Here is a 24350-nt window from a genome sequence, read left to right on the forward strand (position 1 = left end):
GACAATAAACCAACAGAAATTCCCCAATAGACAAATTACATGGTACCATTGCAGGCCACACAATACGCATATCTTCACACGGCTCCCCCTAAGTCCATGGGTCGGCATATCCGCCTAGACCCTGTCGGGTTGGCTCAGAGATGTCCGAAGAACGGAAGTTTTTATGTGTCCAAGTCCGGTTGACGGGACAATCCATCCTCATTCCCATGATGTTTGCCTGGCCTGTACTGCATAGTAAAATTGTACGGTTGTAAGGCCAGGCTCCAGCGTAATAGTCTTGGATTGTCCCCTGAGACGCGGTTCAACTATACAAGCGGATTGTGGTCCGTCTACAACTTAAAGGGGCGACCATGCAAATAGGGTTGGAGCCTCTTTAAGGCCCACACCAGAGCTAAGCATTCTTTTTCCACAGTGGCGTAGCTGACCTCCCAGGGTAAAGGTTTCCTGCTGAGATACGCCACTGGGTGCTCCAACCCATCTTCCCTCACCTGGCTCAGCACGGCTCCCAGCCCATACATGGAGGAATCTGTGTGCACAAGAAAGGTTTTGTTATAGTCTGGTGCTGCCAACACAGGTGCCTTGCTGAGGGCTAACTTTAGTTGCTGGAACGCTTCTGCGCACTCCGGAGACCAGGTTACGAGCTTGGGAAGGGCTTTTTTGGTTAGGTCAGTCAGGGGTTTGGCCAGGGCGCTATATTCTGGGACAAATTTCCGGTAATACCCCGCCGTTCCTAAGAACGCTAATACTTGAGTCTTGGTAGTAGGACGGGGCCAATTAGCAATGGCCTCTACTTTGGACGGCTCGGGACGCTGCTTACCTGACCCCACTCTATGCCCTAAATATTGGACCTCCGCCATTCCTAGATGGCATTTGTTGGTTTCAACGTTAGTCCGGCGGTCTGGAGGCGCTCTAAGACCCTGGCTACGTGTTCTAGATGGGATTCCCATGTGCGACTATAAATGGCAATGTCATCCAAGTACGCACATGAGAAGTCCTGAAACCCCTCCAGAAGTCTGTCAGCCATTCTCTGAAAGGTAGCCGGCGCATTCTTCATTACAAAGGGCATAACCTTGAATCGGTATAGCCCGAATGGAGTGACGAATGCCGACTTGGGAATGGCTGCTGGCTCCAGAGGGATTTGCCAGTAGCCTTTGCATAAATCTAGAGTGGTTAGGTAATGAACCCCAGCCATCTTATCCAGTAACTCGTCAATTCTAGGCATGGGGTATGCGTCTATTATAGTGCGGTCGTTGAGCTTCCGGTAGTCTACGCAAAACCGAGTCGTACCGTCTCGCTTTGGCACCAGTACTACTGGAGAGGCCCAAGGACTTTGGGATGGCTCTATCACCCCTAGCTGCAGCATCTCTTGTATCTCTGCTAACATATTATCTCGAACAGCTACAGGGATACGGTAAGGCTGTTGTTGCAGGGGTGTGTCTCCCTGAGTCTCTACTCGGTGGACTGCAGCAGAGGTACACCCCGGGACAGCAGAAAACATCTCCTTGTATCCCTGTAGTAATTGAGAGGCTGACTGTTTCTCCTCGGGGTTTAACCCCTCGCCTATTTGCACTTGGTCTATAGAGATAGGGTCAGTGGTGAGTAAATCTGGCAGGGGTAAGTTTTCACTATCTTCCCCTGCCGGCGCGCACACTGCCGCTATATCATCTGCCCGTTCATAATATGGTTTTAACATGTTCACATGAAAGGCACGTCTGAACCTCTCATCTGAACTCTTGCACACTATGTACGTAGTGTCGCTTAGCTTCTCTACTACTTTAAAAGGGCCTTGCCAAGAGGCCTGTAATTTGTCCTGCTTAACTGGCTTCAGAGCCCAGACTTGCTGACCTATGTCAAAGACCCTATCTCTGGCACCCCTATCGTACCATCTCTTTTGGCGTGTCTGAGCCGTCTGCAGGTGTTCCCGCACAGATTCGGTGAGCGCCTGCAACCGGTCCCGAAACTCCAGCACATAGTGGACGATAGGTACCCCCTCCTCTCCTGTATTGCCCTCCCAGTGCTCCCGTATGAGATCCAGGGGTCCTCGGACTCTTCTTCCGTAAAGAAGTTCGAAGGGGGAGAACCCCGTGGATGCCTGGGGCACCTCCCGGTAAGCAAACAGGAGGTGAGGTATGAATCTTTCCCAGTGAGGATTGGACGCTGTGAAGGTTCGGAGCATCTGTTTCAGAGTGCCATTGAACCGTTCACAGAGTCCATTCGTCTATGGGTGATAGGGTGTACTGAACAGGAGTTTCACACCACAACTTTTCCATAATTGTTGGGTCAGATGGGACGTGAATTGAGTCCCTCTGTCCGATAGAATTTCTCTCGGGAATCCTACTCGGGTGAAGATCTTTACTAGGGCTTCTGCCACGGTTTCGGCCTCTATATTGGACAGAGCCACAGCCTACGGATACTGAGTAGCAAAATCTACCACTGTGAGGATGTAGCTCTTTCCAGATGTGGCCGATTTGCGGAGCGGCCCTACTAAATCAATGGCTACCCTGCTAAAGGGTTCTTCAATAATAGGGAGGGGGTGAAGTTTAGCCCTCTGGCGATCCCCCCTCCTACCTGTCTGCTGACATATCTCACATGTCCTACAGTATAGTTTAATGTCTTGATATATTTTTGGCCAAAAGAAGTTCTGCGTTAACCTATTCTTCGTTTTGGTCTCTCCTAAATGCCCAGCCAATAGAATATCGTGGCTAAGCTTTAGCAATTCTGCCCTAAACTTCCGGGGTACTACTAGTTGCCGTTTAACTACTTGGGTATCTCCCTTCCCGACTCCCCCCGTTATCCTATACAACAGCCCCTTTTCCCAACTAAACCGTTCTCCCCCCTGCTCTTCCATGGGTTTCTCTGCCTCCCTCCTGTAACCTGCTAAGGTGGAATCCCCCTCTGAGCCTGCTCAAACCCTGCTGGGGTATCCCAAAAGGGAGTAGGGGTCAAGGGGGGCAATAGGGACAAATGTCCTACCTGAGGTTCCTCCGGGTGCGCAGGTTATCCCCTCCTTGCTTGATCCCTGGTAGTAACGGGTAACCCTTCCATTGGAGATTGGCCAGCCAAATGGGATGTAAGGCAACCCACATCATTCCCCAACAATACTTCGGCCGGCAAAGTTTGCATAATGCCCACATCCATCTGTTTACTGCCGGTGCACCAATTCAAAAGCACCCTCGCTGTAGGAAGCTTGTGGATAGCTCCCCCTGCTACTCGAACTGCCACAGTGCGGTTGGTGCGGGAAGACGGCCGAATTTTCTGCGGCTGAATGAGTGTAATTGTGGCCCCAGTGTCGCGTAGAGCTTCGGCCTCCTCCCCATCTACGGTAACCCACTGTCGGTGATGATTCCGGTTGTCAGTTTCCGCCTGTGCCGTATTGGCCTCGTACAAAATGTTCCACTGTTCTTCACTGGACGCAGGGTTGACATTAGGCTCCTGCTGGTAACAGTGAGCGGTGGCCTTGTAAGGATGTGCAGCTGGTGAGCCCCCTCTGTTTCTGAGTGGACAATGGGGCTTAATGTGCCCAGGTTGGTTGCACAGAAAACACACTTTGGGTTGATGCCTGGGGTTTGTAGTTGCTTGGTAGGGTATGGGCTTTTGTATTGGGGAAAAAGGGAAAAACGATTTGGAGCTGGCTCGTACCTCTTTGACTTCCGACCGTCTGGTGTCCTGATACTCATCCGCCAATTTTGCTGCTTCTTCTACTGTTTTTTTTTTTTTTTATCTCTCACCCAATGCCTGAGATCCTTCTCCAGATCATCATAGAATTGTTCCAACGTGAGGAGCTGCAAAGCCTCCTCCAACGTTGAAGCTTGGGATCCCTGCAGCCAGTTGTGTGCTGCCCTCTTTAACCTGCAGGCCCATTCGGTGAAGGAGTCTTTCCCAGTCTTTTTTAATTCTCTGAATTTCAGACGATACGCCTATGGGGTGACGGAAAATCGGGACAACAGTACCTCCTTTATCTTTTGATAATTCCGAATGTCCTCGTCCGGTACTGCTCTATAAGCCTCTGCCGCCCGCCCAGTTAACTTGCTGCTGAGTACTGAGACCCATCTTTCCTCCTCCATTTCCTCTAACATGCATTGGCGTTCAAAGTCTTTTAAAAAGCCGTCAATATCTGCTCCGTTGTCATAAAAAATTTTAAAAGCAGCATGATTTACCGTTTTAGGATATCCATTTGTAAATCCAGGGGAATGTAGCGAGTCCCCTTGCATTGACCCGGTTCTGGATTGCTGCGCTACATGTGCACTGTGGGTGTCCGCAATCACCTGTACGACAGTCCCTTCCGAGGGATTTGGTCCTAGCAGCCGAATAAACATCTGCAGTTTCTTTTCCAGCTCATCTGTTTCCGTATTTCCTCTCTCCATATTGCTGGCTCCGTCACTCTGCATAAGTTCGGCAATTTGTGTATCTTTCGACATGTTACTTTCCGCAATGCCTCGAGCTTCCAGCAGGTCTTTTAATGTGGTTCTCTTTAGTAGCTCGTACTGCTGAGCCATTCACTTATTCTCCTGTCCGGGACGTCCCTTCGGCATATGACATCCCTCTGCTTGCCACCAATTGTAACGAACCCCGTAGTAGTCGCGTCTGGTTCGTCTGGTTTACCCGAACGGAAAAGCACGCAGTGAGTATAGCCCTCCGTTCGGTTGCTTGTTCGGTAGATTCCCAAGGTAAAACATCCAGCAATCTCAGCGGTATCACTCCCACACACATCACAGGTACCCAAACATCAGCTGAAACATGATGAAGGTTGTAAAAAGACTCTTTTATTGAACAGAACTTGTATTTATACTGTACCCCCTGCAAGGGGGAGGCAAGAGACAACCAATTGTACATGCTTTACAGTTTGGTCTCTCCCTTTGTTTGCCTGGAGACAATTAGTCCAGATACTGTATAACTTAACTATCTCCAGACACTAAACCCACGGAAATTCCCCAATAGACAAATTACAGGGTACAATTGCAGGCCACACAATACACATATCTTCACAGGTCTCTCCCTTTGTTTGCCTGGAGATAATTAGTCCAGACACTGTATAACTTAATTATCTCCAGACAATAAACCCACGGAAATTTCCCAATAGACAAATTACATGGTACCATTGCAGGCCACACAATACACATATCTTCACAATCAGTAATATCTACTCAGACCTGATAAAATGCGAAGTTGCATGTATTGCGCAAAAAAATTCGCATCATTAGTTCCGATTTGCTCAATCGCAAAAATAATGACTGGAGATCGCGAATTCTAGAATTTATTGCCAATATTAAGCAAAACATTTGTGAAATATCACAAAAATGAATATTTCCTCATTCTCGGCTTTGCATTCAAGCAGGCGGTCCTATCAGTGATTCACAGCTATCTCTGTATACACTGTCATAGAGGGAAGGCTGATAGGACCACCTCCTCGACTGCAAAGCCTATTTGCAAGAATTTAAATGTCTAAAATACAAGTGATACAGAATCTTTTAGCATAAAACTATGTATCAGTCTGCTCAGCTCCTCCGACTCTATAACATATTGCCTGCAGCTAAGGCACCATGCTCAATATAACAGGTTCCCTTCAAAACTGGAGTTTCTTATTTTTAAGAACTCTTGCTTAATATGTAGCAAATTTTTAAAGATGTGCAAGCCTCTTCTTAATAAATCTTTTGGCAGCCCATGTGCCAGACAAGCAAATCTACTCCAGCTATGAGCTAGTATTGCTTTTGTGTAAAGAATAGTAAATCTATAGGGCCACAATGTCTATTGCATAATGTCCCACCCAATTTTTTTTACAAAGTTGCAAAAGCATCAGGAAAAAGCGAAAAGCTGCAACGTACTGTTCAAAATGTGCTAGAAATGGCAACCGCAGACTTATAATTTACCTAGCTTTGGTTAAAAAACTGCAACTGTATAATAACTTCATAAATTAATTTCTACTGTAAAAAAACATTTCCCGAACTCGGGTTTGGTTCCAAATGTTTTTTTTTACAGTAAAAATGTATGTAGTTATTATGTGAAGTCTCGCGAGAGTTTGCGAAGTAATAACTTCGGCTCATAGGAGCCAATACATTCTAATACTGTACAGAGCGTATTCAAACGAAGTATTATGCGAATTGACTTTGCATGTTTCACCCGAAGTCGATTCGCTCATCCCTACTCAGAATGATATCTACAAAACCTATTAGTTCCTAACCATAACATTTAAACAGCACCAAATATTGAATATGTGAAAATACAATGAAGCTATAATTTAATATTTTACAACATTATATAAGAAAGATATGAACACATTTGGCAGGTTTATAAGTAACGATGAGAAGTAAATCATTGCTGGGGGGGTAACTGCCTCACACACGGCATAGAAGCTTTCAAACTAAGTTGCTATTTCATATTAGATTCAATGATCCATAGGGCAGAGGCTGTGTAAGGTAAAAAAAAAAAAAAAAAAGTTGGAATAGCCCTGTGATATCACTTCTTATCCACAATAAAAAGCAGAAAACCAACAAGGGTGTTCCTAAGTTACTCCCATATAAGCTGGATCGTGTATGACGCAGGTGATTTGGGGAGATTACACCTTTAATCTTGTTAGCTTAGTAGTAAAGGGACAAGTTCGAGCCAATACCAGATGATTTTTAATTAATAGTTACAAAATCATTTAAAAACAGTTAAAAACACAAGGAACCAATGCTTGTCATTCAATAAAAAAGTCATTTACTGACACTTAGGGCTCATGCACACGACAGTATGGTTTTTCAGTGTTTTTTTTTCCGTTTTTTACGGATCCGTTGTTCCGTTTTTTGTTTCCATTGTGTTTCCGTTTCCTTTCCGTTTTTCCGTTCCGTTTTTCCATATGCCATATACAGTATACAGTAATTACATAGAAAAAATTGGGCTGGGCATAACATTTTCAATAGATGGTTCAGCAAAAACGGAACGGATACGGAAGACATACGGATGCATTTCCGTATGTGTTCCATTTTTTTTGCGGACCCATTGACTTGAATGGAGCCAAGCACCGTGATTTGCGGACAAGAATAGGACATGTTCTATCTTTTCACGGTACGGAAATACTGAAATTGAATGCACACGGAGACACTTCAGTATTTTTTGCTGAACCATTGAAATGAATAGTTCAGTATATGTTCCGCATACTGAACTCAAAAAACGTCCAGTATACTGAACGCAAAATACTGTCGTGTGCATGAGCCCTTAGACTAATAAATCTTAAAAATGACTCAATAGATGCAAAATACAGTATTTATATAATATGGTATCATAGATCTTAAAGGGGTAGTCTGCTTCTTTTGTATTAATGGCCTATCATCAGGATAGACCATTAACATCTGATTGGTGGGGGTCTAACACTCCAAACCCCTTATGCTTCACTTTGCTTCAATGGGAGAAGCACTGCAGTAAGCAGCTCAGGCCACTACACAATGGATGGAGCTGTGTCGTTCTGGCAACTATATCCTGAATAGCTGATCAGTGGAAGAGTGGGATGTTGGACCATCACAACTCCTGTACGTATTTAGTGTCCATTGAAAATTACTGCATTCTAACAATTATTACTGCTGCCTGCCATTAATCTCCTATTATGGGCTCATGCACATGACCGTATGTATTTTACGGTCCGCAAAAAAACGGATCCGCAAAAAATACGGATGACATCCGTGTGCATTCTGTATTTTGCAGAACAGAACAGCTGGCCCCTAATAGAACAGTACTATCCTTGTCTGTAATGCGGACAATAATAGGACATGTTCTATTTTTCTGCGGAATGGAAATACGGACTTTTTTTGCAGACCCATTGAAATGAATGGTTCCACATACAGTCCAAAAAAATAAAAATAAATGAACAAACATGGAAAAAAAAAACGTTTGCATGCATGAGCCCTGAAGGACAGATGCAAGACTCACTGAAAATATCCAAATAAATGACCACTTCATGTGAAAGGCCAAGCCCATGCTTGGTAACAACTGGAAATTAGAATGGGGCACTATGGCTGTTCTCTCTATTTAGGTAGAATTACATTTATATGCATTCTGGTTGATATTATATGGAAATGACTATATATACACTATAACAATATAATGTATCTACCAGGGCGGGTACCAGGGGCCGACCGGGAACTTAAAGTGGACCTGGGAAAAAAAAAAACTAAAAGTTGCCCCATTTTGTAGGCAGGTCCAAATTACTCAACAACATCATAGTCTAAAATACCATCCCAGCAGAACAAGTAACAGTGTAGCACAATATAATGCCCCAAAAGCTGTCCCTCTGTGGTGGCCATCAATAGCTGCTATCTTCTGTCCTCCTCCTCCAGTTGTCTATGGAATAGGGGGGTTAGGAGGTGAGGTGCTGGCCACAGCAGTTAAATTCAGGAGGGCATGTGTGGTCGCTGGACGGGTACATGAGTACCTGATTGTCAGTGTTATTTGCCACTGAGAGCTCATTATGTACCTGGTCAGTGGCAGAGAGGAGGATATAGGTGGCCCCATGGGGCATCAGCCCACCGGAAAATTTCCCTGTAGGGTCTATGGCCACTCCGCCCCTGGCGAGTACTATAACTTAATGTAAGCACTGCTGCTAATGCTCTCAAATAAGCACTGTTTTAATTGGCAATGTAATACCGTATTTAAGCAATGGTACTATATCAGTTGACTGTCACAGAAGCCAACTACCTAAAATATAACTTTTAATCAAAATCGGCTAAAATAAACACATATTATCCCTCACTTGGGGACTGATAGACAAACAGAAGACATACACAGACAAAATAGAGCCATTACAAGGACCAGGTCAGGGAGGGCCAATGTGGTGATATGGCAGGGCCAGACACAGATGGGTCACTAAATGTATCCCTGTGATGTCCCTGTGTTTCTCTTAGCCCGGAGATGAACCCTGATGGTGGGAACACTCCGTCCCCGTACCTAACCTAATTGTCCTTAAAAAGCCCTAATCTCAAAGAAAGACCCATATGGATGTCCGGGTCCTGAGATATCTACTATACAAACAAATATAGTGTCCTATCAGACAATCCAGGAAGATATCTGGATATTTAGAGACAGAGTCACAACTTATACAGATAGCTACAAAATGGCGCTCTGAAACGGGTCTCGACGCGTTTCCCCTCAACAATATGGTTCATCAGGAGACCAATGACATTGTGATAAATTATGATAAACACACAGTGTATAGATGAATAAGTTGCCTTGACGATAAAACGACAACAATGGTTTTTCAATCAAATGACCGCAACAGGAATTGATCCATACTCACGGTCAGACCAACAAAAACACAGAAAAACCAAAATAACTGGAGCACCGCCATGCGGCACCGCACTGTCTGAATTAAAGCAAAAAGGCTAACATCACATAGAAGGACCATTGATAGTGATGGAGTACTTATCCATTCTAGTAGATTTTCAGCAGGCAGTAGACAGCAGCATGGGGTGCTCCAGGGGGCAAAAAAGATGTGGCTCCCTATATCAGTTGACCAATGGTAGTATTTTTAGGATTCTTATAGCCTTAATTGTTCTAAAACTGAAAGGACTTAAAGGAAATGCATATTCCAATGCAGTGTTCCTATGGTCTGGTTTGCAAAGCATCTGAGTTTTAAGACTGTAAAGCAAATAATTGCCCTTCAATCCCAGCCTCCATCTCCAATTGCTTTCAGAGACGAAGTTCAGCCACTCCAGCACTTTCCCAATAACACAATGTCTTCCTAAAGCAAACGTCGGATGCCTCTGGCTGCAGGCTCTTCCCATGATGATAACCTTTGGCTGACAATATGCAGCACTCTAGTCCTCTTAGAATCTCACAGACTGGAGTTACTAAGTGTGTATGAGGTTCTTATTAATAGAAAGAAAGATAGTAAGTGATTATGTATAGTCCAAGTCATAACTGTGTTGCAGTAAGGTTGAAACCAGCAAAGGATTTCTGAGAAGAATTATGGATAAAAAAAAAATTGCATTAGCATTAATGTGGGAAATTTGACAAATTATGAGGCTGGCAATAAGGGTAGAGCTATATTTGTAGTGCTATTATTTTGGGTGCACTAGTTAAAGCACTATTATTTCTGGAGTAGCATATTGGGTGGATCAGCAAGCACACTAATGAGCGAAAGCACAGTTTATGTAAGGTGGGAGAACCCAGACCTACTTTGAGAACACTACCACATCAGACCTCTGCCCAGTCTACCACAGCTGGTGGTTAGAGTAAGTCAGGCCCTTATGCAGTGGGATAATAGGGATAATAGACAGGAAGCTGCACAGAAGCTGCAGTGGTAGAATATGAGAGTCTTCCTTCTGTTTATACTGTTGCAGAAGCACCAGATTTAGTGCATATTCCCCCATCAGGGGTGCGAAAGAAAATAATGCCCATGCCTGACATCAAGAAGCAGAAACAGCAAGGAGCCAGACAGTAGGAGGGGAGGAAATCTCTCTCCTGCACGTATGAACTGGAGGAAGGCTCGAGCAAGTAGACAAAATACCTGGCTAGGGATGTGAGGCAGCAATCACTGGAGCTGTGGTGATCAGAAGGAAGACACATGTGACTGTAGTGGCTAACAGAGCATAGGGGGAAGAGTCTTCTTACTTGCAAGTTTGGGATGGAGGTAGTCTAAATAGGCTGGACAGCGAGCATGGGAGGAGAAACAGTGTCCCTCTTACAAGAGCGCCAGGTGAGAAGCTGGGTTCACTGGAGAAGAAGCAGCTGAGAATTGACTTTTACCAACAGGCCTCAAGAGGAACCAGTGCTCGGATAGGCTATGCTTTGCATCCCACATGCATCAACGACCTTGGATAACCATGATCCTGTCACCGATGAACTGTTTGTCCTTCCTTGGGCCACTTTTAGTAATTTGTAACCACTGCATACAGTGAACACCCCACAAGACCCACTGCAAACATAGCACCAATTTTTATAGCACCAACTTTACTCCAATGCATTTTGGTTATGAAATGCCAATCTTATTCCTGTTCTTTATACAACGTATGCATCAGATTTGTAGCTCAAATGTTACATGAACAAAGCATAACATATCCTATTAGGAGATACACCTATACAAAACAACCTGCAAGTTAGATACATCTTATAACTGATATGGAGAGCATAAAGTATCATATGTACAAGAAGTTGAAGGAATTCCTCTCAGACACACACCATGCACTTGCAGAACAGTGGTGAATTTTTACATCAAGTCCATACTTTTATCAAACCTATTGTTTGTTTTCTTAAATAGTCTTGTTGATTCTTTTTCATGTACATAATTTCTTTTCCACCATTATCACAGATTCCATGTAAATCCATAAAATGACAGAAACTGTGGTGAAAGCATACACCTGCTAATGCTTAGTAATTGAAGGTGCTGTCTTGTAGTCTTATAACAACTTCAGTTTCTAGTTTACCCAGTAGGGGTCATACTTCTGTCACCCTTGGGTGCTTTAGAGGCTGACTCCTGTGATACCTTTTTCTTAAGGCTCTGAGTATGCTTTAGCATTACTGTGTTATATGTGGGATGATAGTTATCTATCTTGGATGATTTCAGGCTCCAGTCTTCCTTCCTTTGTTGACATAGCAATGCATTTAATTAGAGGGGCAATGGATAACTATTTGAGATATACTGCAGAAGTTATGAAAAATTTGATTTGAATGATTTACTTTGTCACAAAGCGCATTTTTTTATATGTAGTGGACGCAATTTTGAACCCCTTAGATACTGCGTTCATCACTGATCGTGGCATCTCGTTCATCACTGATCGTGGCATCTGAGGCTACCATTTAGGCCTTTCAGGCGTTTATCAGGGTGAAAATAAAAAATATACCCGCAATACACTACGTCAGATATACCCTCGATAATAAGGTAAACGAAACCTAAAAAATACTCATCTTATCCATTTGCTCGTGTGGAGGCTGTTGCGGCCATCTTGATTAAGGACACCTTGAGAAATTTAGCGCAATATCTTCAAACAAGATGGCTGCGCAAATGGATGAGGTGAGTATGTGTTTTTTTGTTTTTGAAAATTGATTCATTACCACGAAGTGTGAGGAAATTTGACTTCATGGCAAATCAATTTTTCCTGAAATTTGGATCAAAGTCAATTCACTTGACTTTGTTTCGCTTAACACTAATAACAAGTATTCCTTTTTCTTTATTCCCTAACTAAGGTCCATTCCCTCCTTAGGGCTCATGCACATGAACGTGTGGCGGCCGGACACCGACCGTTGGGCTGTCGCATGCGGATCGTGGACCCATTCACTTGAATGGGGTCCGCGATCCACATCCGATGGTCCGCACCGCAAAAAAGTAGTGCATGCACTACTTTATTGCGGTGTTAAGGCACGGACAGAAACCCCACGGAAGCACTCTGTAAGCACTCCATTCCGCACTGACCTTCCAGATTACGGACCCATTTAAGTGAATGGGTCTGCATTCGTGATGCGGGGTGCTCATGGCTGGTGTCAGTGTGATGTGGACCCGCTGTTTGCGGGCCACAATATGGGCACAGCTGGACAATGGCCGTGTGCATGAGCCCTTACATACAGCTTTTACAACATCTTTATTTTGTTATAATTTCTTAATGTGAATGATATCACAACTAAGAAATTGTTTTCATCAAAAACAGACATTTAGCTTCACAGTTATTACAAGCAGTAAGGATTACTGAGTGGGCTCAAACTCTGCCACAGTAATGAACCCACTCATAGAACAGAACCAAAAAGTACCAGCAGAAGGTAACACAATTTGGAGCTGACTTCTGAGCTAATCACTTGCAACAATTTTTTGTGGGCTGATTTCAAAATAACCTATTAGACGTTACTGATGAAATGTTCTGCATTAGTGTTGATCGAGCACCAAAGTGCTCAGGTGCTCGAGTAGAACACCTCGGGATGCTCGGGTGCTCTACCGAGCACCCTAGCACAATGGAAATCAATGGGAGAACCCGAGCATTAAACCATGCAACCCCTGCTCTGAAGAAGAGAGGGTGTCTGGTTCACATGAAAAGGTCAGAAATTGATGGAAACACCACTGGATGGTCGCTGCTGGGAACAATGTTGTCCGAGTAGTACACTACTTTTACAGACTGACAATAATACGCACAAAACCATTTTAGAGGAAAAATTGTTAGGAAACCTTCTTTCCAGTATATTTACTTGTATACAAAGTGCAAGTGCTGCCAAAAATTATAAGGAAGAGGCAATCCGATACAACCTGTATATCACATAAAGGAGGGCCTCATTCACATTGTGGTATAATTGTTCAGGTAGTGGGACTCCTACGCTCATAAAGCCTATGCACTAAGTGAAAGGGCTGCCAAAAATTACAAGGAACTGCCACTTCAATACACCCTTTATTACACATAAAGGAGGGCATCATACACTCCCTTGAAAAATTATGATTGATGGTCTGCTGGTGACCCTCAAAAACATTAGGGGCGAGGGCCTGCTGCTGATCTGACCATCTAAAACATTAGGGGCGAGTGCCTGCTGCTGAGCGGACCTTTGAAAAAATTATGATTGAGGGCCTGCTGCTGAGCTGACCCTCTAAAACAGGAGCGAGGACAACCTAATAAAGTATGTTGATATGATGGAGAAGGAGGACGAGAAAAGGAAGATTGAACCATATACCCTTTTTTGTGGTGGAAGGGGTGCATGGGAACACAGTTTATTCAAAACACCATAAAAGTCACATTTAAAGTGCCTTTATGTTCAGCCGCTTTCCTCTGGTGGAGTAGAGAAGTCAGGGGCAATCCAGGCCTTGTTCGTTTTTATAAGAGTCAACCGGTCAGCATTTTCAGTTGACAGGCGGATGCGCTTATCAGTTATTATGCCCTCAGCAGCACTAAATACCCGCTTTGACAAAATGCTGGCGGCAGGACAGGCCAGCAACTCCAAGGCATAGAGCGCCAGTTCGTGCCACATGTCCAACATGGACACCCAATAGTTGTAAGGCACAGAAGGATCATTGAGGACACAGACACGGTCTTCTACATACTCCTTCACCATCTTCCAAAATGTTTCCCTCCTTGTGACAGTAGGCCGCGTATCAGATTGAGGGTGCTGGCGGGGTGTTACGAAACTGTCCCAGGCCTTGTAGAGTATTGCCCTGCTGGAACTGCTGTGTGTTTCCCTCGTCTCCCCTCCTCAGTTGCCCAAGGAACTACGTACTCTGCCTCTAGCGTTGCCAGCTGGAAATTTTTGGAACAATTTTTCCAAGGACCTTCTGGTATTGCACCATTTTACTAGTCCTCTCCACCACAGGAATGAGAGATGAAAAGTTCTCTTTGTAGCGGGGGTCGAGAAGGGTGAACAACCAGAAAGGTCGAGAAGGGTGAACAAACAAAGTCAGCCATGTGTGTCAGAGTCCCAACAGAGGATGACTCTCAATCTCCTTATACTCTTCCTCCTCTTCTGCCCATCCATGCTGAATCTATGGAATAAACCTGCTATGGGTACTACCCTCTGTAGCGGAGGCAACTGTCTACTCCTCCTCATCCAATTCGCGCTGGCGATCACCCTGTGTACTGTCTTCCCCCATTTCCACCTTTTCCACATGCAAAGCATCTGCCTTCATTGTGAGCAGTGAGCATTTCAGTAAACACAGAAATGGGATGGTTCCGTTGATAATAGCGGTATCGCCGCTCACCATCTGTGTTGATTCCTCAAAGTTGCGTAAAAACTCACAGAGGTCAGACGACCATGTTGTAGCTGGTATTCCACTACTGCCCTCTGCTGCTCACAAAGCCTGGACAACATGTGGAACGTGGAGTTCCAGCGCATGCTCACGTCGACCAACAGTCAGTGAGCTGGCAATTGCAAGTGCTGCTGCAGCGCTACCAGACCGGCGGCAGCTGTAGATGACTTTCATAAATGGCCACACACGCAGCGCACTTTCACCAGTAGCTCAGGCAGATTGGGGTAGGTTTTGAGAAACCACTGAACCACTAAGTTTAACACGTGGGCTAGGCCCATACCATGTGTGTGAGCTTGCCGAGCTCCAAAGCCACCACCAAGTTATGGCCATTATCAGACACAACCATGCCTGGTTGTAGGTTGAGTGGCAAGAGCCGCAGCTCATTCTGGTCACTTATACCCAGCCACAGCTCTGCGGCAGTGTGCTGTTTGTCACCTAAGCAAATAAGTTTCAGCACGGCCTGTTGCGGCTTCCACACTGCAGTGCTACACTGCTTCTAGCTCCTGACTGACGGCTGACTGGTGCTGCAAGATGACAATACAGGAGGTGGAAGTTGAGGAGGAGGTGGAGGAGGAGAAGAAGGGTTGCAGCCACTAATGTAGGTGGTGGCAGAAATCCTGATGGAAGTAGGGCCCGCAATCCTTGGTGTCAGTAGCACCTGTGCCATCCCAGGGTACGTCTCGCTCCTGTCCTCCACAACGTTCACCCAGTGTGCCATCAGGGAAATGTAGTGTCCCTGGCCACAAGCACTTGTCCAGTTTTCAGTTGTTAAGTGGACCTTCCCAATAACTACATTTGTCTGGGCACGGGTGATGTTATGGGACACATGCTGGTGTAAGACTGGGATGGCACAATGGCAAAAAGAGTGGCGGCTGGGGACTGAGTAACGAGGGACGGCCGCCACCATCAGGCTGCGGAAAGCCTCAGTGTCTACAAGCCTAAATGGCAACATTTCCAGGGCCAGCAATTTGGAAAGGTGCGCATTTAGTGCTATGGCCTGTGGGTGGGTGGCTGGGTATGTGCGCTTTCATTCAAAGGCCAGGGGTATGGACATCTGTACGCTGCGCTGGGACACAGAGGTGGATGTGCTAGGTGATGGTACTTGCAAAAGTCCAGGTGCAGGGCGAGAGGCATCCGAGCCTCCGTCTTGGACAGGGGATTGGCCAGCACGTAACACAGGGGAAGAGGAGGCAGTGGTGTGACCCGCAGACACCGATTGTGGACCCAGGCATTCGGCCCACCTATTAGGGTGCTTTGATGCCATGTGGCTGATCATGCTAGTGGTGGTGAGGTTGCTAGTGTTCACTTCCCTGCTTATTTTTGTACGGCACAGGTTGCAAATGACAATTGTTTTATCATATGCACTTTCATCAAAAAAGCGCCAGGCTGCGGAACACCTACACCTTGGCAAGGGAGATTTCTGCAAGGGGGTGCTCCGGGGAACAGTTGTGGGCCTGTTTGGTGTGGCCCGCTTTCTCCCTTTTGCCACCTCACTGCCTCTTCCAGCCTGTTTGCGGTGCTGCGGATCCCTCCACCTCTGTACTGCTGTCCTCGCTCGGCTTGCCACCTTCCCAGTTTGGGTCAGTGATTTCATCGTCCACCACCTCTTCTTCCACTTCCTCACTCTGGTCATCCTCCTGACTTGTTGACCTAACAACAACCTCACTTATTGCCAACTGTGTCTCATCCTCATCATCAACCTCTTGAGACACTAATTGCGGTTGACTTATTGGCAACTGTGTTTCATCATTATCATCATCCACCTCGTGAACCACTAATTGCCATCTTCTTCTGACTGTGGATGCTCAAGAGTTTGGGAATCAGGGCACAAGATCTCATCATGTCCCTCTTCAAGCAGGCTTGGCGAGAGGCCCAAATTAAGGAATGGCGATGAAAAGAGCTCCTCGGAATATCCGAGTGTGGGATCACTTGTTTGCAAAGACTCTCCATGGTGGGAGGAAGGAGTATCAGGGTGAGGATTCTGTTGACCAGATACTTGGCTATATAGACTGGACTTTGTGGAAGACAGGATGGTGCTTAACCGACTGGAAGCATTATCTGTTGCAATCCAACTGACCACCTGGTCGCACTGGTGTGACGTCGAGTGGTGTCCAGCATCGCCCTGCAAACTGGGACATGAAGCTAGGTATGGTAGATGTGTGTGTTTCTTGTGCTATGGCAGCAGGCACAGTTTTGCCTCTGTGTGCACCATCAGCAGCACGGCCACTTCTCTATCCCTAACTGCTCACTTTTCGCATTATAATGGTATATATGCTTGCAAGTATGTCACACGTATAGTAGAGCAGGTTTTGTAAGTGTATGCGCAAATAAATTAGACTGAATGTCACTGATATTTAGGATGGGCAAACGTTATACAGGAGATGTAGCGCAGATAATGTTGCTGTCACCAGCAGCGAAAAAATTATACTGAATGTCACTGATATTTCAGATGCGCTAACATTATGCTGGAGATGTAGCGCAGGTAATGTCACAGCGGTAATGCAGCGGCCAAACAATTGCACGCAATTTAGCGCAGGTTGCACTAAAAATATACACTGCTCAAAAAAATAAAGGGAACACTTAAACAACACAATGTAACTCCAAGTCAATCACACTTCTGTGAAATCAAACTGTCCACTTAGGAAGCAACACTGAGTGACAATCAATTTCACATGCTGTTGTGCAAATGGGATAGACAACAGGTGGAAATTATAGGCAATTAGCAAGACACCCCCAATAAAGGAGTGGCTCTGCAGGTGGTTACCACAGACCACTTCTCAGTTCCTATGCTTCCTGGCTGATGTTTTGGTCACTTTTGAATGCTGGCGGTGCTTTCACTCTAGTGGTAGCATGAGATGGAGTCTACAACCCACACAAGTGGCTCAGGTAGTGCAGCTTATCCAGGATGGCACATCAATGCGAGCTGTGGCAAGAAGGTTTGCTGTGTCTGTCAGCGTAGTGTCCAGAGCATGGAGGCTCTACCAGGAGACAGGCCAGTACATCAGGAGATGTGGAGGAGGCCGTAGGAGGGCAACAACCCAGCAGCAGGACCGCTACCTCCGCCTTTGTGCAATGAGGAACAGGAGGAGCACTGCCAGAGCCCTGCAAAATGACCCCCAGCAGGCCACAAATGTGCATGTGTCTGCTCAAACGGTCAGAAACAGACTCCATGAGGATGATATGAGGGCCCGACGTCCACAGGTGGGGGTTGAGCTTACAGCCCAACACCGTGCAGGACGTTTGGCATTTGCCAGAGAACACCAAGATTGGCAAATTCGCCACTGGCGCCCTGTGCTCTTCACAGATGAACGCAGGTTCACACTGAGCACATGTGACAGACGTGACAGAGTCTGGAGATGCCGTGGAGAACGTTCTGCTGCCTCCAACATCCTCCAGCATGACCGGTTTGGCATTGGGTCAGTAATGGTGTGGGGTGGCATTTCTTTGGAGGGCCGCACAGCCCTTCATGTGCTTGCCAGAGGTAGCCTGACTGCCATTAGGTACCGAGATGAGATCCTCAGACCCCTTATGAGACCATATGCTGGTGCGGTTGGCCCTGGGTTCCTCCTAATGCAAGACAATGCTAGACCTCATGTGGCTGGAGTGTATCAGCTGTTCTTGCAAGACGAAGGCATTGATGCTATGGACTGGCCCGCCCGTTCCCCAGACCTGAATCCAATTGAGCACATTTGGGACATCATGTCTCGCTCTATCCACCAACGTCATGTTGCACCACAGACTGTCCAGGAGTTGGCAGATGCTTTAGTCCAGGTCTGGGAGGAGATCCCTCAGGAGACCGTCCGCCACCTCATCAGGAGTATGCACAGGCGTTGTAGGGAGGTCATACAGGCACGTGGAGGCCACACACACTACTGAGTTTCATTTTGACTTGTTTTAAGGACATTACAATAAAGTTGGATCAGCCTGTAGTGTGTTTTTCCACTTTAATTTTGAGTGTGACTCCAAATCCAGACCTCCATGGGTTGAAAAATTTGATTTCCATTTTTTATTTTTGTGTGATTTTGTTGTCAGCACATTCAACTATGTAAAGAACAAAGTATTTCAGAAGTATATTTAATTAACTCAGATCTAGGATGTGTTATTTTTGTGTTCCCTTTTTTTTTTTTGAGCAGTGTATATTGCTGCTAGACACAACAATATTCCTTAAAAGGACTTTTGGGTCTCTAACACCAACCCTACCTACCAAAAAAAATGTAATTCAATTCTCTACACTATCTGTCCCTTCTACAGCACAGCTCTCCCTGACTAAGACTGAGCCGAACCACATGTCATCGGTGCTTTGTAGCACCTGGAGACGTGTTCCGGCCAGCCAATCACTGTAATGCCAGTAACCAACATAGCTACGGCATTAGAGTGAGTGGTAGTATCTACCTGCATGTTTATTGGCTGCGTAGCAGCCAACAAACGTGTGGGGAGGAGACTCGAGCATCGCGCTTTAGCACACGCGGTATTCGGCCGAACACTGCGATGTGCCAAGTATCGCGATGCTTGAGCCGAACTGGTGTTCGTCCTAGCATGCTCGATCGACACTATTCTGCATGTGCAATGATAAAACAAACCATTATGATTAAAATGAAAAGTGAAGTGCACATGTTCTGCATAGATGGAAGATGGGCGAGAAATAGTTTTTTTTTACCAGGCTCCAGATGTTGATGATCTGTCCTCAGATAAGTCACCGATCAGCTGTTCCCTGCAGCCTCTGGCTCCAGTACTAGCACTTTGAACAGAGGCAGAAGCAACACTCAATTCAAAGTGTAGTGGACGCGACGGTTACTGCAGATACTGTATTATTCACTTTAGGATGATTATACCTACATATAAGCTGTGAGATTGTGTTTCGTTTTTCAATATAAACTTTAATTCTATAACCTAAAAACTACATGGGGGACTTTACTGTGCAGAAATGACTGAGAACGCTTTCAGACAACATTTTTTAGCTGAACACATTCCACATTATCAAGAGAAGAAATCCATCTGCTTCTGCTAAAGTCATTCTTGGAGCTGCTCTAGCTGAATGAGCCAGAGTCAGTAGCTGTTAGGCATTGTGTATCTTTGGTATGTCTCAGAAGAATTCAAATCACCAAAGAGAAGCCAATAAATATTAAACAGTGGACTGGAAGCAGCTTGATTCCCAATAATGTCCAACATGGTGAAGATGTCTGCTTATTAGAAGAGACATATTTTATTTTGCTGGAAACATTAAGCTGGAGCTAAAAAAAAAGCAAATATTTTATAGTAATATCAGGGGCGTACATAGAAATCATTGGGCCCCATAGCAAGAGTCTGAATAGGGCCCCCAGCCCCGCCCACTACCACCTTTTGCCCATCCCACTAACTGCCGCTCCTTTTTTTTCCCAGTGGATAGGGGATAACGTCAAACAACCGGACTACCCCTTTAAAGCGGGGTATACGGGGTGCAGGGTCCATGTATATAGGGTACAGCAGTGTATACGGGGTGCAGGGTCCATGTATACAGGTATATGGGGTACAGCAGTGTATACGGGGTGCAGGGTCCATGTATACAGGTATATGGGGTACAGCAGTGTATACGGGGTGCAGGGTCCATGTATACAGGTATATGGGGTACAGCAGTGTATACGGGGTGCAGGGTCCATGTATACAGGTATATGGGGTACAGCAGTGTATACAGGGTGCATGTATAAAGGTATATGGGGTACAGCAGTGTATACGGGGTGCAGGATCCATGTATACAGATATATGGGGTACAGCAGTGTATATGGGGTACAACTTGTGCCCCATAAAACTATATACACTGACACTGCACCCTGTTTATACTGAATACACTGACCCTGCACCCCGTATACAGTGCTGTACCCCACATAACTGTATACACTGACACTGCACTGTGTATACAGGGTGCAGGGTCAGTGTATACAGATGTTGTACAGCACAGCCTACATGGCCAGAATACTGTCCGCTCCTAGGCTCCGTCCCCCTCCTGCCCCACATTTCACTCCCAGCAGCCCCTGCCTCAGCCTTTACCTGCTGCTCTTCTGTGCAGTTGCCATCGCTCCTCCCAGCCTCTCTCCGATTGCCGCCACTCTGGCCCGACCCTTGCTGTTCCACGGATGCTGGGGAACTAGTCACTAGCTGTGGTCCTTCAGTCTTGGCCCGGGGGGCGCTGGCTGATGACGTAAGTGCAGAGAGGATGCTACGCCCTGTGCACGCAGCGCCTCTCTGTGTACTTGAATGGGCGGCACCTGCCAGCGATATACACTGGCCAATCAGCAGCAGGATCTTTGTGCTGCGAAATGCTAATTGGCCAGTTTGAAATGCCGCCCGCCCGCAGCCCAGATCATTAGGGGGGTGGGGGGGAGATAACACACATGCTGCTGCCTGCCGCATATTAACTATGAGTCTCTAAATAACTTTCTGTGCAGAGTAGACGGAGGGGGCGGGGCCTTCCGTGCACTCCGGGCCCCCTTGTGCTGCGGGCCCCATAGCAACAGCGTGGTCTGCCTATATTGGCGGTACGCCACTGAGTAATATCCTTCTTATAACCTGTCATGTCTTTCTGGAACTCTGCTGTCTGCTTCTCTGCTTAACCAAATACAAAAAAAAGTGAGATCTTTACTGATGCATGGAAGCCTATATCCTGGACTCTCTTGCAAGCCGGCCGTAAAGTCTCCCATACACATCAGTGTATTGTCAGCCAATCCTGCTGAGAATGGTGGGTTTGCCTGACAATCTAATGTGCATAATCATAGTATATCATGTTTAAAGGGCATAATGAAAGAGTTTCATCCGAGACAACCACTTTAACCCCTTAAAGACTGGACCTATTTCCATTTTTCCATTTTGGATTTTTCCTCCCCACGTTCCAATAGCCAATAGTCTTTTAATTTTCCGTTCACATAGCTATATGAAGGCTTTTTTTTTTTTGCGGGACAGGATGGATTTTTTTATGCCACCATTTAACTGTAGTTTTTATTGGTACCATTTTTGTAGTATGTAAGCCTTTTTGATCATCGTTATTCAATTATTTGGGGGGGGCAAGATGACAAAAAAAAAATGGTAAATTGTTATGACGTTCACTGCATTTTAATAGTTCAGACATTTTTGGATCCGGAGATGCCCAATATGTTTATTTTTTTATTGTTTATATATTTTTATATGTAAAATTGGGAAAGGGGGGTGATAAACTTTATATACAGTACAGACCAAAAGTTTGGACACACCTTCTCATTCAAAGAGTTTTATTTATTTTCATGACTATGAAGGCATCAAAACTATGAATTAACACATGTGGAATTATATACATAACAAACAAGTGTGAAACAACTGAAAATATGTCATATTCTAGGTTCTTCAAAGTAGCCACCTTTTGCTTTGATTACTGCTTTGCACACTCTTGGCATTCTCTTGATGAGCTTCAAGAGGTAGTTCCCTGAAATGGTCTTCCAACAGTCTTGAAGGAGTTCCCAGAGATGCTTAGCACTTGTTGGCCCTTTTGCCTTCACTCTGCGGTCCAGCTCACCCCAAACCATCTCAATTGGGTTCAGGTCCGGTGACTGTGGAGGCCAGGTCATCTGGCGCAGTACCCCATCACTCTCCTTCATGGTCAAATAGCCCTTACTTTCAAAGTTTTCCCAATTTTTCGGCTGACTGACTGACCTTCATTTCTTAAAGTAATGATGGCCACTCGTTTTTCTTTACTTAGCTGCTTTTTTCTTGCCATAATACAAATTCTATCAGTCTATTCAGTAGGACTATCAGCTGTGTATCCACCTGACTTCTCCTCAACGCAACTGATGGTCCCAACCCCATTTATAAGGCAAGAAATCCCACTTATTAAACCTGACAGGGCACACCTGTGAAGTGAAAACCATTTCAGGGGACTACCTCTTGAAGCTCATCAAGAGAATGCCAAGAGTGTGCAAAGCAGTAATCAAAGCAAAAGGTGGCTACTTTGAAGAACATAGAATATGACATATTTTCAGTTGTTTCACACTTGTTTGTTATGTATATAATTCCACATGTGTTAATTCATAGTTTTGATGCCTTCAGTGTGAATCTACAATTTTCATAGTCATGAAAATAAAGAAAACTCTTTGAATGAGAAGGTGTGTCCAAACTTTTGGTCTGTACTGTATTTTGTTGTTTTTTTTACTTTTTTCACTTTTTTTTTGTAATTGCACATTTATTTTGTGCTATACATTATTTACAATTACAAAAAAATATAAAATATATATTTAATCTCTATTTATGCCAGGACTCAAACTCCCAACCTTGCACATTAGAGGCAAGGACTTTAACCACTACACTATACAGCTACATGTTACCCTGCACAGAAATATAAAATAAGTCTTCTGCTGAATAGGAATACTCACTACATCAGAAACTTCTATGAGGTTTTTCTGACACAGTTTAGCATTCAGCTTTATAGCTGAGTGGATAAGGTCCTTGTCTCTAATATACAAATTTGGGAGTTCAAATCCTGGCAGAAACTTTTCAGAAATTAGATTTAAATACACTGGGGTGTCCCCAAGCACTGACTCCATATATGGATATAGCTATATATGGAGTTAGAGCAGGGACTCCTAAGCCAAACTACAGTCCCGACACCATCCCCTCTTCAGAGCAGGGGGTGCCTGCGGTTCTTCCATTGTGCTCAGGTGCTCGGTAGAACACCCAAGCATTGCGAAGGTGTTCTACTTGAGCACACAAGCACTTTGGTGCTCAATCAAGACTAGTAAGTGGGTTTTTTATTTTGTAATCTGAGGCTGAATTATGGCTGGGGGCTGCTCACATATGGCTGGTGGCTGATTAATACTGGGGGCTGATTATATGACTGGGGGTTGATTATATGACAGAGGGCTGATCACATATGGCTGGGGGCTGATATGAGGCATGGAGGTCTCATCTGAGGTCTGATTGGGGGTCTTCTTTTTATTGGGCTCTGATCTGAGGTCATTCACATTGGGGTCTGATCTGAGATCTTATTAACATTGGGGATCTGATTGGGGCTCTAAACTGAGGTCTTATTAACATTGGGGGGTCTGATTGCTGATCTGATGTCTATTGGAAAATATTTTTTTCTTATTGTCCTCCTCTAAAACCTAAGTGCGTCTTATAGGGCGAAAAATACGGTAAATGTTTCTTTGCCAGGTACAGTGAAAGCTTTGTCATACATATGGTTTATATGTCAGTCTAATATACAGTTAGTATGTATTTTAATATACTAAATTGTACCAATAAAGATGAGGACTTAATACATTTTTACTGGTAGTGTGTGTTTCCGGTCGGTATTGGAGTTTACTGTCTAATGGTATTATATCAGTGTATCCTGGGACCTGTGATTCTACTGTCTTTAATTGCTGCTAGCATAGTACTTGTGCTTGTTGTGCATTAGGCTTTTGATTTATATTGGCTGTCTTACTAGGTTATATTGCACAGGAGGGTAAGTTCTGCTATTTCTTTATGTCTGGTCACTGTCATTCATTCATTCATTCATTCATTCCATCTCCTTAACCCATTAGCTTCATTATTCAGTTCCTGTCTGTAGATAGTAGTTATTTCTGCGCATTTGTTGCCTGAAAGTGTTGATACTTACTTCCAACTGTATATTTTTCTTGCACCTGTCCAGGTGCTATGCAGTTCTGTCCTGGGGGCATCTGATTAGTAAGTG

The sequence above is a fragment of the Bufo bufo genome, chromosome 1 (genome assembly GCF_905171765.1).
Source record: "Bufo bufo chromosome 1, aBufBuf1.1, whole genome shotgun sequence".
Taxonomy (NCBI): domain Eukaryota; kingdom Metazoa; phylum Chordata; class Amphibia; order Anura; family Bufonidae; genus Bufo; species Bufo bufo.